Source organism: Leptonychotes weddellii, chromosome 3 (assembly GCF_054177405.1).
Source record: "Leptonychotes weddellii isolate Sample4059 chromosome 3, ASM5417740v2, whole genome shotgun sequence".
Taxonomy (NCBI): Eukaryota; Metazoa; Chordata; class Mammalia; order Carnivora; family Phocidae; genus Leptonychotes; species Leptonychotes weddellii.
Genome location: NC_138371.1, coordinates 135,811,661 through 135,826,740, shown reverse-complemented (window position 1 = coordinate 135,826,740; position 15,080 = coordinate 135,811,661). Strand labels below are relative to the sequence as shown.

At 34.6% G+C, this 15,080-nt stretch overlaps 1 non-coding gene across 1 annotated transcript; it reads left to right on the top strand.

Annotated features, from left to right (window-relative positions):
• Window positions 1–367: 367 nt before the first annotated feature.
• LOC115939595 (U4 spliceosomal RNA) lies at window positions 368–508 on the top strand. The gene has a single exon (XR_014144046.1). It is a non-coding gene; the product is annotated as a U4 spliceosomal RNA (small nuclear RNA).
• The last annotated feature ends 14,572 nt before the right edge of the window (window positions 509–15,080 follow it).

Sequence of the window (15,080 nt, the reverse complement as noted above, 5' to 3'; positions counted from 1 at the left end):
CTCAGCTTCATTCAAAGTCTTTCTATACATGCTGATTCTGCATCTCAGGATCCCATTCCTTCCCAATCAATGCTCTCAATTAAACAGTAGACGTCCTGTGAGGTGAGAATTCAATGTGCATTGTAGATAGCCACTTACAAGATAAGATTCTGGGCTCGGTTTTCAGCAATCTTAGCCCTGTGGCTAGAGGAGAATCTTTCAGTGCAGACACAGGAACTTTACAGTCATTTATGCAGCACTTGAGCTGGGAATTTTAATACCTGAGCTCATCCTTTTGTTTTCCCACTTTGTGTGGTGATATTGGTAGCATCCACCCAATTCCATTAAAATGGCTAGTTTGACAAAAATGTTTGAAAGTATCATATACAGTTTTGCGCAGTGGCAGTATCGTAGCCAATGAGGTTTATCCGAGGAGCGATTATTGCTAATTGAAAGTATCATATACATGGTCACTCATATCCTTGCTTCTTATAAATGTTTGATTAAAAATATTCAGTGGTAATATTTTGTGTATCTCTATTGCCTATCACTCTTTACTACTGGGAATAGAGACATTACTCTCAGTACCAAAATCTGTATTACTTAGGGTTATCCAGAGAAACAGAACAGAATGTGTGTGTGTGTGTGTGTGTGTGTGTGTATCTCACATATATATATATGCGAACAGATTTATTATAAGAAATGACTCGTTGTGGGCGCAAGGAAGTCTAAAATCTACAGTGTGGCTGGCAGTCTCCAGACTCAGGAGAACTCATGGTACAGGTGAAGTCTGAAGGCAGTCTGTTGGAGAAGTTTTCTCTTGCTTCAGGAGACCGATCCTTTTCTTCTCTTCAGGATGTCAACTGATTGGATGAAGCCCATTATGAAGGGCAATATGCTTTACTCAAATTTCACCAATTTAAAGGTTATTCTCATCCAAAAACATCTTCCAAATTGACACACAAAGTTAACCATCAGAGATGGCATAGTCAAATTACTGGGAGAAAAAAGGTCAACCAACAGTCTTATATAAAGCAAAACTATCTTTCAAAAATGAAGACAGAACAAAGATATTTACAGGTAAACGAAACTGAGGGAATCTATTGTTTGCAAGCTTGCCCTACAACAAACACCAAAAGGAGTCCTTCAAACTAACTATAAGGAAATTACACAGTAACTCAAATCCACACAAATATAGACCATCAATGAAAATAACTACATAGGTAAATATAAAAGACAATATAAATGCATTCTTATAACTCTTATTTGTTTTAAAAGAAAACTGCATAAAGTAATAATTATAAAATAGCATCCATGGGCTTATGATCTATAAAGATATAATTTGTATGATAACAGCACAAAGGAGGGGGGAGGGAATGGAGCTATATTAGAGCAAAGTTTTTATATACTATTAAAATCAAGTTGGTATTTATCTAAACTAGATGGTTTTAAATTAGGATATTAATTTTTTTTAAAGATTTTATTTATTTATTTGACAGAGAAAGACACAGCGAGAGAAGGAACACAAGCAGGGGGAGTGAGAGAGGGAGAGGCAGGCTTCCTGCTGAGCAGGGACCCCGATGCGGGGCTCAATCCCAGGACCCTGGGATCATGACCTGAGCCGAAGGCAGACGCTTAATGACTGAGCCACCCAGGTGCCCCAGGATATTAATTTTAACACCCAGGGCAATCACTAAGATAATAACTCCAAAATAGTTAACTAAACAACAGAAATAAAAGTACAGAAGAAAATACTTATTTAACACAAAAGAAGGCAGAATTAGGGGAATAGAGAAACCAAAAAATATATAAACTTTATACAAAACAAAATCAAAATGGTAGAGGTAAATCTTATCATATCATTAATTATACCAAATATAAGTAAATAGTTAAATCACATACTGGTAGACATTTTACATCACTAATATCCCCAACAATCATTAGAACTACTTATAAGTCATCAGCTATTTTTATCTCCATTGCACAAAAATTTAAATTGATTCAGGATCTTTTCCAAAGTTACACAGACATCCCTAGGTTATAGTTTGATCATTTTTAATCCAGGAGTGAGTGTATCTACAGTAAGATTTTTTTTTTTTTAAAGATTTTATTTATTTATTTGACAGAGAGAGAGATAGCGAGAGAGGGAACACAAGCAGGGGGAGTGGGAGAGGGAGAAGCAGGCCTCCTGCCGAGCAGGAAGCCCGATGCGGGGCTCGATCCCAGGACCCTGGGATCATGACCTGAGCCGAAGGCAGACGCTTAACGACTGAGCCACCCAGGTGCCCCTACAGTAAGATTTTGATTCCAGCTTTCTATCATGACGAACTAAACACTACAATTCACAATATTACTTGACTTATTAGGTATGAGGTCTATTTGCTTAAACTATTGTTTCTTTTTAATTGGGGATAGTCACATTCAGGGAAGAGAAAAATCAAAGTCTATTTGTGTTAACAAACAAAAAGTACACCAAAAAATGCTACTAGTAATAGATTCCCATTCTACTGATCCAATTGTTTTTTTATTTTGATGTTGATAATGGGATGACAACACTATGCTAATGTTACCATTTAACCCCATTAAAAATGAGAATTGATAGGTGGTGGTATGGAGTAGACATAGAAGATAACAGAAAATAAAAAGGAGGAAATTTGTGTTTCAGATGATTCTTGTTAAACCCATCCTACTATTTAATCTAAATGTCATTCAGCAGCTCCACATCTCTTTCTGTCAAAGGTACCTCTGGGTAGTGTTGACACCTAGTGTCAAATGGCAGTATATTAGAGAGTAAAGTGGATATTGTTGATATATTGCTCAAATTGCAGGCCAAGACTGTTCCAAGCAAATTAGAACACATGGTTCCCCCTACTTACCTATGGGCCACTTACATTTTTCCCTTCCACTGAAAGTCATAACTCACCTCTCAAGGCAGAAGACTTACACTGAGCACTACTACACACTATGCATAAATATATCACTTCAAAATGGATCATCACCTATACTGAAAGCTTCAACTATAAAAGTTCTAGAAGAACACACAGGAAACTATCATGTCCCTGGAATAAGCAAAGATTTCAAATTGGTTCATTTAGTCTCCCAAACTCTATAAAAGTCTAAGGCACAGAACATTCTTTCTCTTTTCCTTCCAGCAAAGTAATTTTTCTTACTCTTCAGTCTGAACAACAAAAATGATCCATCCAAGTGATTTTTCTCAGGATAAAAATCTGCTTTAATGCAACTTTTAATTTTTGGCTAGAGTAGAAGTTTTAAAAATCCTGCCTTACCTGATATTAAATGTCCCTAAAATGACCACGTTTGTGTGTCAACACTCCTCACTACAAAGCTGGTGTTTTCCTGGCAGTGATGACTACTGAAGGCTGCAGCTACCAACATCTCTGTTAAGATACTGCATTTTCCCTCCATTGTCCACATCCTCCAGGCACCATAAACCACATGAGTGTTCCTCTGTGGAAACTGAGCACTGTCCTCTAACTCTGAGGGTAATAGCTACCTGCCTCCCTTAATTTACCCCAGATTATCAAAGCCTTGTTCTGGAAAGCATCTTTAAAACATTCCTCTGTGCTGTATTTACAATCTCCCTGTCTTTAGCGTGTGTGTGTGTGTGTGTGTGTGTACACATGGATACACAAAATACACAGTAAGCAAAATATCTTGTACTCATTCCCTTGGGCAAAATAAATTTCTTTTAACATAACCTGTGTATTACTTTGATAAAGCTGACAATAAAAATAAATAAAAATAACTCACTTTTCACTTATTGTCACAGTGAGGTAATAGAATTGTGAGGTTGTAACTGACATATTGGAGGATGAGGAGAACAGGGAGGACAAGGAGGATTCCAATGTTAAGAGAGAGTAAGCAGAATCCTATAGACTCAAGAAAGATCTATGTCAAGGTATAGTCATGTAACAGACTGTTTTAAACAGTGTAATGGAAACAAGCTAGATCTATTTGTATTGCTAAGGAATGATCTGCAAGACACTGTTAAGTAAGACAAGGAGAGGTACATACAAGTATGCATAATATACTGTGTGTTTTTAAAATAATTTATATACATATATACATATTTATCTGTATATTTCTGTAAAGATATACAAGAATTGTACCTGTTGTAAACTCTAGAGGGAATGGTTTTAATGCGTTATGAAGGCAATTTTTGCTCTTTTTTGTATTTTTTCATATTCTTATCATGTACAGGCATTGTTTTATAATTGTTTTTGCTTCTTATAAAAGGAGCTATTGCACAACTACAAAATAATATATTTTCCCAAAATAGGAAAAAAATAAATTAAACCTTACTTTTATTCCCATCTGTATCCTATGCTTATTTTAAGTAGCAAATCACTTGGTTACAGAGATTAACCTCCCCACATTCCTTGGCAGTTAAGAGTAAAATTTGAATTGAATATTTAATGACTATGATACCATCATTGTTTGAAATGAGGCTAGTTGCAGCAGCTCATGTGATGCACCACAAAGATTTCAGGACCAGATGAAATGTAAGTATGGAGACAGAACTGGAGTATACATACCCTGCCCTTGATATAGTCAACGTTTTTTTAAACACTGTGTTGGCCAAACCGTATAAACAGATACACTCACCTTCTGGATTTAAAATCCCAATCTAGTTACTTCTTGGTTATATTTTCAGAATAGATGGTTTAAATTCAGAAAAAGTAAATATGAAAGTCGAAGAAAGGAGAAGTAAAAGATAATCAGGAATTTTCTAATACAATTTCTATTGATGGAGTTAGAAACAAAAGGACTTAATTTGCCAGCTCATGAAAAATGTGGCCAAGTCTGAGGCAGTGAAAATCTGCACTCCAGAAGTAGCTACAGCTACAGAAAAAGAAAAATGGGACAGGAAAACTTTCATTATTTTGCATACTTTGAATGATGTAAAATTTACCCTTAATATTTTATTGAGCACTAAACCTATACATCCATGCATAATTCAAAATATTTGCCAAATATTTTTAAATATTGTATTTATTTATTTATTTATTTATTTATTTATTTATTTAATTTGAGAGAGAGAGAGAGAGCAGGAGGGGAGGGGCAGAGGGAAAGGGAGAGAATCTCAAGTAGACTCCACGTTGAGTGTGGAGCCCAATGCAGGGCTCTATCTCATGACCCTGAGATCATGACCTGAGCAGAAACCAAGAGTGGGGTGCTTCACCAACTGAGCCATCCAGTCACCCCTACATATTTTATTTAATCACAACATAAACCTCAGAAGTGCTGTATATTTTTAGTGGAGTCAATATGATACTAAAGCAATGTCTTCCTAGGAAGTGAATCAGGTTGCAATCCTGCCGGCCAATCTAGAATCTTCAAAGTGGTATGAATGAAATCTTGCCATTGGCAACAACATGGATGGAGCTAGAGAGTATAATGCTAAGCTAAATAAGTCAGAGAAAGACAAATACCATATGATTTCACTCATATGTGCAATTTAAGAAACAAAACAAACATACAAAGGAAAAAAAAAGAAAAGACAATCAAGAAACACACTCTTCACTCCAGAGAACAGAGACAGGGTTACCAGAGGGGAGAAGCATGAGGAGGGAATGGGTGAAACAGGTAAAGGGATTAAGAGTACACTTATCATGATGAGCACTGAGTACAATGCATAGAATTGCTGAATCACTAAAATGTACACATGAAACTAATATAACACTGTACATTACTATACTGGAATTAAAATTAAAAACTTAATAAAAAAAAATCTTCACAATGGTTACTAACTACCATGACCAAATTAGCCATTCAGTGATCAGTGCCAGTCATTGTAACAGCTGAGATGAAGAGCTAAGATGTTCCATGTCCATTCACTTCATGTATATAAATGTGCCTTTTGACAGGAAAGATGATTCAATAAGATAAACTGTGGGAAAGAACCTCTGGAGAAGAAAAAAACTATCTATCATGGAAACCTTAATAAATATGCCAACAAACATTTATTCTACACTTTTCAGTTTTGTTCCACATGATGCCTGATTATTTTGATCTCAAACACCACATACTTTTTTTTTAGCAGAATACACTTTGAACACAGAGAGATCAAAGTAGACTAGCGTAACCCACTTCCTCTGAAATGGATATTAAGAATTCGCTACATGCTTCATTATATTCACTTAAGTTAATCATTATGATATAATCACAGACATTGCCATTTAATCCATTCTTTTAAAAGAGCAAGCTCTTCTTAGTACATTACTCCTGCTCTTCATGAATGAGGCTCTGCAGAGCTGTTAAATCACCATTTATGAGTTACTGACATTGTTATTAAGGGGAAGATAAAAAATATTGTTATATGTATTTTGCCCTGTAAATTGTCCATGATCAGTACCAAATGATGGCCTTTAATTATTTCATTATTATGTTACATAGTACAATGAGGTGTGTGGTAGACTGATTTAATAATTTTGATTTGAGTTTACCAGGTGAACAGGGAGTGGATTAATTAACATGATTCTATTCAAACAGATTTGATCTTATAGAACAAAAATGCATTTCATCATTTCTATGAGCCGTTTCTTTTACGCCTTATGAATTGTTTAAATGATACTCCATAGGGAAACCATCGTGTAAAGTATAAAATATACCAAAAAAACCCCACCTTTTATGAGTAAAAAAAATTTCCTAAAATATTTTACAGGGGAAAATGATTAAATAAAATGTGTAATAAACTGACAGTTATTTACAAATAATAGAAAAGATTCACTTTTTCCCTCCATTTCTCTGTAGTTATATTATCTTGGCACATACCTGCACCATTGATTTTATCCCCTTTTCTATTGAATTATGGCTTCAAGGTTCAGTGCACTGATAGGAAAAGACACAGATATGTTCTGCTTTCAGATATATGGGGAAGTAGAATTTGTCTCACTTGGTAAACAATAAAAAGTGAGATTCTTTTTCATAATAATTGGTACATATTTAACATATAATTATATATTATATATGAGCTCATACGTATTTTCTTTGTATTGTACAAGTAAATAGAGGTTCAATATTTTACATTATTCTAATTTACTTTGAAATATCATTTTTATCCATATTTTATATACATAATAACTGATCACAATAAAACTAAATTTTATTTGAAAATTTTATTTGAAATGTAAAATGTAGAGATGTTAGTCCAAAATAATGGATCTTCTGAAAAATCTAACTAATCCCTTTGAGACAGCATCTCAATACCATTTTACTCTTAGTAAGTGTTTTCTTGGTCCATTAGGTCGAATCCAATTTTCATGGTCCTGCGTTACAGAGAATTCTGTTCCCTCCACCTTCAAGGTTGTCTGGTTTTTATTTGATCCTAGTTAGGGTTTAGTACAGCTATCTCTGGATAAAAATGGGCAACACTTTATGATCAATGCAGCAATTGATAAGAAGACAAAAAGTGTTAAGTCACAATTTTACTACAAGTGTATAAACGTGTAAATCAGTAGAAATCTGGAAATTTGATTCAAAAATCACTAAACTATGCTATATAAAAGTACATTTTTCTTAAGGACTCTATTGTGACATTTCATCAGAACTGGAGGTCAGATTTTTTTTGTTGAGCAACTCTTTTTCTAAATGTTATTGATTTCTTGGAGGAGGTTAAGGAATTTTTTATGCTATCCTTCCCAAAGTCATTTATTTAGTTAGATTTGCTTTGATTTTATACAGGTATATTTGAATAAGAATCCTAGGGTTCTTTGTGAAATTATCTTTAATATCTTTACTTTATGTGAACCCTTTATGGAGCTGGCTTTGTAAATAATTAAGGCAAAAATTTTCATACTGCAAGAAAAAAAAACATATTTTGAATTTCTAGATTCTGGGAACCAAGAACTTGCCCATCTATTCTATATCTATGCGCATTGTGTGTGTGTGAGAGAGTGTGATAAGAACACTTAAAATGAGATCTAACCTCCTGACATATTTTAAGTGCACAATGTAGCATTGTTAACTATAAGCAAAATGTTGTACAACAGATCTCTAGGACTTAATGATTTTCTATAACTGAAACTATATATCCATTGAGCAGCAACTCCCCAAGCTCTGGCAACCACCACTTTACTCCCTGTGTCTATAAGTTTATCATTTTAGATGCCTCATTTAACCATGCAGAATTTGTCCTTCAGAGATCAGCTTATTTCACTTAGCATAATAATGTCCTCCAAGTTTACCCATGTTGTCATATGTGGTAGGATTCCCCTTTTTTAAGGCTGGATAATATTCCATTGTATGTATATACCACATTTTCTTTATCTATTCATCTATCAGTGGGCATCTAGTTTGCTTCCATATCTTGGCTATTGTAAATAGTGCTGTAATGACCATGGGAATACAGATGTCTCTTCAAGATCCTGATTTCAATTATTTTGGATATATATGGATGAATAATGACTTGTATGGTCATTGTGTCTTCAAGAAATTTAATATATTTGAAGAGATAAATACATATACATGGAAATGAATCAGATAATTTATGATTAAGATCTAGACCACAGAAGATAAATTCAGTTCACAGAAAGAAATAGTTAGGGGGTTGATTATCTGGGAGTATATTTAAATATATGTCAGAAAGAATTTTGGAAAAGGCAAAGATATCCAAAATAACCAATTTCGTAAAATAAATAACAGATTCTCTACAAAGAAATCATGCCTTACAAATTTATTATGATTACTATCCTGGGATGTAGTAAAAATAATATAAGTCATTCAAAGAAAAAAATCAGGATATGTCACTTAATAGCATTTTATCTAAAAGTATTAAGAAAAATTAAAACACAATTCCCAGTGGCTGTTTTTTCATTGAAGATTCATTCAACAAGTATTTATTTAATGCTATTTAATTCTAGGCTCTAGGAGTTAAATATTTTTCCTATTCCGTTTTTCCCCTCTACTAATGGAGTAGTCAACCTCCACCATGCCCTCAATGATCCCAGCCTCCTGGAATTCATTTCCCTCCTGGAATTCATTTCATTCATGTGTAATTCCCCAATACACTGTCCCAGCAGTGCTCTCTCTACAGGATGAATAGGATACTGCAGAAGGGATGATAGGCTACTCCAATAAATAGGTTATAAAACATTGTGGCTTCTGTCTTGAACCCATTCTCTCTTTTGCATCATATGCTCTGTTGGAAGACATAACATGAGCAGTCATATGCAGAGGCCCATGTGGCAAGGAACTGAAGCCTCTTCCCAGCAGCCATGGAAGTGAGGTCGGAGGTGGACCCTCCAGACCTCGTCAAGCCTTTGGCTGAAGGCTGAGGCAACAGCTGATGCCCTAATCATAGCCACGTGCTAGACTGAGCTAGAATCAACCAGCAAAGCAGTTTCCAAAACACTGGACACACAGAAACTTTAAAATAATAAACATTTGTTGTTTTGATCTGCTAAGTTTGGGGTAATTTTTATGCAGCAATAAATAAGCAATATTTGGGTATCTGGAAGTGTCATGCTGTCGTAACAAAAACCACAATTATAACACTGCTGTGGACTGACAATACAGCTTTGCAGAGAGTGTTACGACAGATGGAAGTGTCTTGAAGAAGCTGTTACTTGAACATTCCTGGTCTTTGATAAGGCTGTGGGTGATGGCTTCAAGTAAAGGGAGGTAATACTATTGTTAACTGGAAGAAAGAGGAGCTTTGTTATGCAACAGAATAAAGTTTAGCAACACTGCTTTCTGAAACTGTGTTAAGTAGAAAATTTGTCTAATGAACTGGATGATCTAACTGCTAAAACTCCAAACCAATGTGTTTAATGTGCCACCTGGTTTCTTTTCACTATTTGTAGCAAAATGAGAGAGAATAGATAAACTAAAGGAACAGCTAATTAAAAAAAAAAAAAAAAAGGAGCCATGACTTGATAGTTTTAAAAAAATTCTCAGCTTCTCCAGGCAGCAAATGATGCTATCGCTAAAAAATGGCTTCCAAGCAAAGATCACATCCAGGACAATGTGATGAAAATATGATCCAGTGACGATGTCCCAGTGTGACTCTAAAATCTTGTGTTACAGTGAGTTGTTGATAATGCAAGAATTGACAGGATCCAGAAAATGGGATGAGTATAGGATCAAACTGGGGGAAGAGGTCAAATACATGGAAAATGGCACAGAAGAGGAACAGAAAATAGCAGCCACAAGAACCAAGAAAACTTGGGGAAAAGTACCAGTTCAAATGTGAGACTTGAAACTAATAAGGAATTCCAGGCTTAGTTCATCAACTCAGAGCAAACACTCACATCTCTGAAAGCCAACAAGAGTTCTTCAGAATGCTGGATGAAAAAACTAAAAACGGTTGAGATTACTGTTTGGAAGAGGCTATCACACAGTACCGATTTGACCACTCAACCCAGGGGCTCTCACTGTGTAAACTGGTTACACCGCAGTTGAAATCTTTGCAAAGCTTGGTTGTCTTCAATGAACAGCACTATAGCAAAACAAGATTTTTCCATACCATATGCCCTATTAAGTTAACAGTGTTTCTTAATGAATTTGCAAAGGAATATTGCTAAAACAAACAAACAAAAAACTGTTAATGAACTTTCTTTTTTGCTTCTAGTTAAAACCTGTTGCAGCTTTACACTTCTCTTGTGTCTAGGTATGCAGCAAAATTCTGTAATTTCACCTTAAAGATACTATTGGTTTTACAGATGCTCTCCAATCTATTTTCTTTAAGATGAGGTAGTGGTGAACTCAGATATCAAACTTTGGTCGTAGAACTGTTCTGCTTCTAAGACAAGCATCTCCTTCCCTCTCTCTTCTGTTCCTGTCTCTCCCCAGTGGTCCAGAGCCTTGCTTCTCACTAGCAATGTTATACATTGGAGATGGGATGGTGCTATGGCAAGCCTTGTGTCTCTGCTAAGAAGAAGTAGAGAAGCTATGACATGACTCCTAGAGTGACGTAGAAACAAGCGGCAGGTTGTTTCATCTACTAGGTATGTTAATCAAGGATTAAACTGGCAATACTGGCTTTGCTCAGAGGCAGAAAGAAGTGTGATCACAAATCATTTTGAATCCCTCTTTCCCACTTTTTTTTCCTAGGGAAAAAAAAAACATTTTACTATTTTTATATAAAATAAAATAAAACAAAATCTTCTGTTAAATCTCACAGTGGTCTAAAGTTCTATTCAGTCAGATAAAAGATCCCCTAACTGGATTAAGGGTGTACTTCACAGATCCCAAGTAACAGCGATAAAGCTCATAAGCAGTTTAAAGGCATTGACCCCAAACCATCTCAGAAGAAACTCAAGGTAAAAAGGAATGATCTTAAAGAATTTTGCTCTAGTGCAAATGATCCTCAAGGAGGAGAAATTCTGTCCCGCCTCCATCCGCATAAGGGAACTTTGGCAATGTCAAGAAACTGTTTGGCTTATCATAACTTGGAGAAGCCCTACTGATACCTAGTGGGTGAGGCCAATATGCTGCCAAACACCTTGTAATATACAGGACTGTCCCCACAAATACAACAAAGAAATATCAAGCCCCAAACCAACATACCAATAGTATTGACATTGAAAATCCTTGTCTAATGGAATTAATTGTAAAAAGATTCACAGAAGCCCAGCATACTAACATATAGATGTAGATATATTCACAGAAACATCAGCTTAGGTGTTGAAATGGAGAGAAACAATACAAAATAAAAACCAGATTTGAACTCTCCAAATTCTATCAGCAGGAAGCTGCTAAGAATATTCTTCAGCTGCAAACACATGCTGCGTATCATAAAAAAAGGAAGGCTGAATCAGAGTGGAACCAAGAGCTCAGAAAGAAGGCAGAGTCTTGGATCATGGAGAATTAATTATTCACAGGGCTTAGGATCTAATCAAGGACATTCCAACATTTACTCAACTGAATTTCAAAATTGTGATGAACCGGTGACCCCTTTATGCACCCCATTTTTCCCTTTTATGAACAAAAATCTGTATATGAGTTGTCCTGTTTCTGTCCTTCTACTGCATGTTGAATGTGCAGGGGTTAGATTACTTGTCTCAACAGTTTATTAAGTAAGGAGAGAATATTCATGGAGCTGAACTTGGGGAATTGTATTCAAGAAGCCTCATCTCTACCTGGTCTTAATTTAGATGGCAAGGTTCTGGATTTTGAGTTGCTGCTATAATGGAGGACTTGGAGGTTTTTGGAGACCTTGGGAGAGAATGAGTTTATTTTACATACAGGAGTGAGCATTAATAATTAAGGAACAGAGGATGAACTGTGGCAGCCAACCATCAAGATGACCCCCAGTGTTTTCCATGTCCATTATCTATGCCCTTGTGTAAAATTACCTCCCACATAATATCAGGGTTTATTTATATATTATTTATCTATTGCTATATAAAATGTTACCCCAAAGCTAAACAAGATAAATTTTTATCCTCGAGTTTCTGTAGGTCAAGAACCTGGGCACAGCTTAGATGGGCCCTTTGCTTCAGAATCTGTCACAAATCTAATATACATGCTGGTCAGGGCTGTGGTCTCATTTAAAGGCTCGACCCTGGAAAAAAGACAATTTCAAGCTCATTCGTAAGATGATTGGCATGATTCACTTTCTCAAAGGTTGTTGAATCGAGGCTATCAGTTCTTTTCTGATCCTCCTCCCATTTCCTTGTCAGTAGGCCTCAAATGCTTGTGACAAAGGCTGTTGATAGGCTTATAGGCTATACTAAGCTGCTCAAGGAGTTATGAGGATTAAATCTGTAAATGTAGGTAAAGTGCTAAGATAAGTAACTTAACACTTAGCAAAATCTGGGTGCCAGCCATTATTACAATTACTCAGAAAAGGAAGAGAAAAACTTTAATGCAATGCATTTATTTTTAAAAATTCACATGTTAACTGCCAGAATTCCAAAGATTATGCACATAAATGCATGGGTTATTATAAATGTGTAGTGAAAAAAGAATAATCTCGGTATTATTCCTTCCTATTCATTTTCTTTCAAACTGGTAATTAATTTAAGAAATTAAAACAGCAATACACTATCTAGGTAATATTCTTGTTTCTAGTTCACTAAAATAAGAGAAAAATTTAACTATATTTATAATATATTCATATAAAGTTTTTATTGGTAAGTCACAGAGCAGACATCTGTTATAGCTTGACAAAAGAAATCTCCTGGGGAAAAGAAAAATATATGTATAATAAAGTACAATTATAATTGATTAAGTAGACAGTCAAGCTCATATATTATCATAAGCAAGAAAACTATTTCCAGGATATATTATGGAATTATACTAACAACTGTGATTTCCTGCTAAAATGATACACAACAAATTAGGATTTTATGTTGAACCATAAAGTTTTTATATGACTAAGTTACTCATACAATGTACAGACTATCTCTGTTTTAATGACTCACACAAAATTCAGAAGTCATTTATTTACTTTTACTCATCATAGCCTGTTATGTAATTACTAATAACATAATGTCCAAATATTATGCTATATACACAAAAGGATTATCCTCAAATTCAATTACAAGCCTAGTAACTTAAACACAACTGCTCGCATCTTGTTTTTTAAACTTTGTGCTAGCATATATTCATCATTGTATGAAAAGACATTGCATGTTGATAAGCTTTTATTTCCTGAGATAAAAGGAGGGAAAAAATGACCTTTTGATCGCTCCAGCCTTTATTTTGTTAGTTTTTAGCAAGGGTGGAAAAAGTCTAAGAAAAAGAGAACAAATCCAGGAAGAAATCCATTGTCAAGACTCAGTCTTTGGGTTTGTCTTTTCTGATTTCCTGGTGCATTCTAAAGGCAAGTGGGTAGTTTTTATAAATTACAGGATTTAGAATAAATCAATTTACAATATATTCCTATGATAGTGTCCTCCCCTACTAGGTTTCCAGGATGCCCATTGGTCAAAATCTATTGACTCTGTATGTGAACCTCAAACTTTCTTCCACTCTTACCAGGGTCTCAAAGTTTTCTTCTGATTGGTACAAGGCTATCCGAAGTCCTACATATATTGTTGCTATATCTTGCTCTAAATTCAATTATTTATTCATTCTTTTAATATAGTGAGAATTATTTCGAAGCAGTAATTATGCTATGCTGTCCAGAGTTCCAAACATGCATCAGACAAAAACTTTCCAAATCAAGTCTTCACATATAAGTCAGGGTCCGCATCTGGATAGCATTCAAGTCTCTGGGTTCTATGGTGTGTGTGTGGTGTGTGTGTGTGTGTGCTTGCACAAGTGTACTCATGCACTCATGCACACGTAACTGTGTGATAGGTATATAAACAAAGATTCAGATATAAATATATATAAATATTTTGACATTTTCAAGGATGTTTAATGTAAACCAGTTATATCAGAGAATGCTCTGCTTTGGACTTCTGCTAAGCATTGGTCTTAATGTCTAATAGCTAATGGTCATAATATTTGATTTCTTTTCTGGAAGCTTTCAAAGACTCTCCTTGAATAACCAATTAATTTAGGATAAAAGAAATCATTCTATTTTCCAAATTAGCCAGATTGATATGTTTACATGAATCTAATGATTGTATCATAAAATAATGATAGAGAACAGAAAAAAAACCTACAATATACTATACTAAATTGACAAAATAAGAAATGCATTTAGTGCAAATGGTGAAAAAAGCAAAGTTGCTTACTCAAAATCAAAAAATAATCTTTTCAACATTGAAATTTGTGAGTTATTTCAAAATGTATGAAGATAATTAACATTAGCTGCACCTACCTGCCAATTTTAAGGAAATATTAGAACTAGTAATATTTTTTTCAGATGAGACACAAATGAGGTGGCATCTTTGATTAATTAAACATGAAAGTTCTTCAATTTGTTTTAAAAAGCAAATAAAGATTTTGAATAATTATTGCTCTTCAAAATTCTTAATTTTTATTTTTATTACTTCTCTGTTTTTATTTTGTGATATTTTAATTGTATACTCTGACTAGATTGATATATTGTGAAATTAGATGATTAGATTTTTATTTTAGATTTTTAAATACATATTTTTATTTAACTATTATTTCTCACTCAGAGGGAAAAAAGTCAATAAAAAAAATCCCTGCTTGGTATTATGCTGAGTCAAACAGAGAAA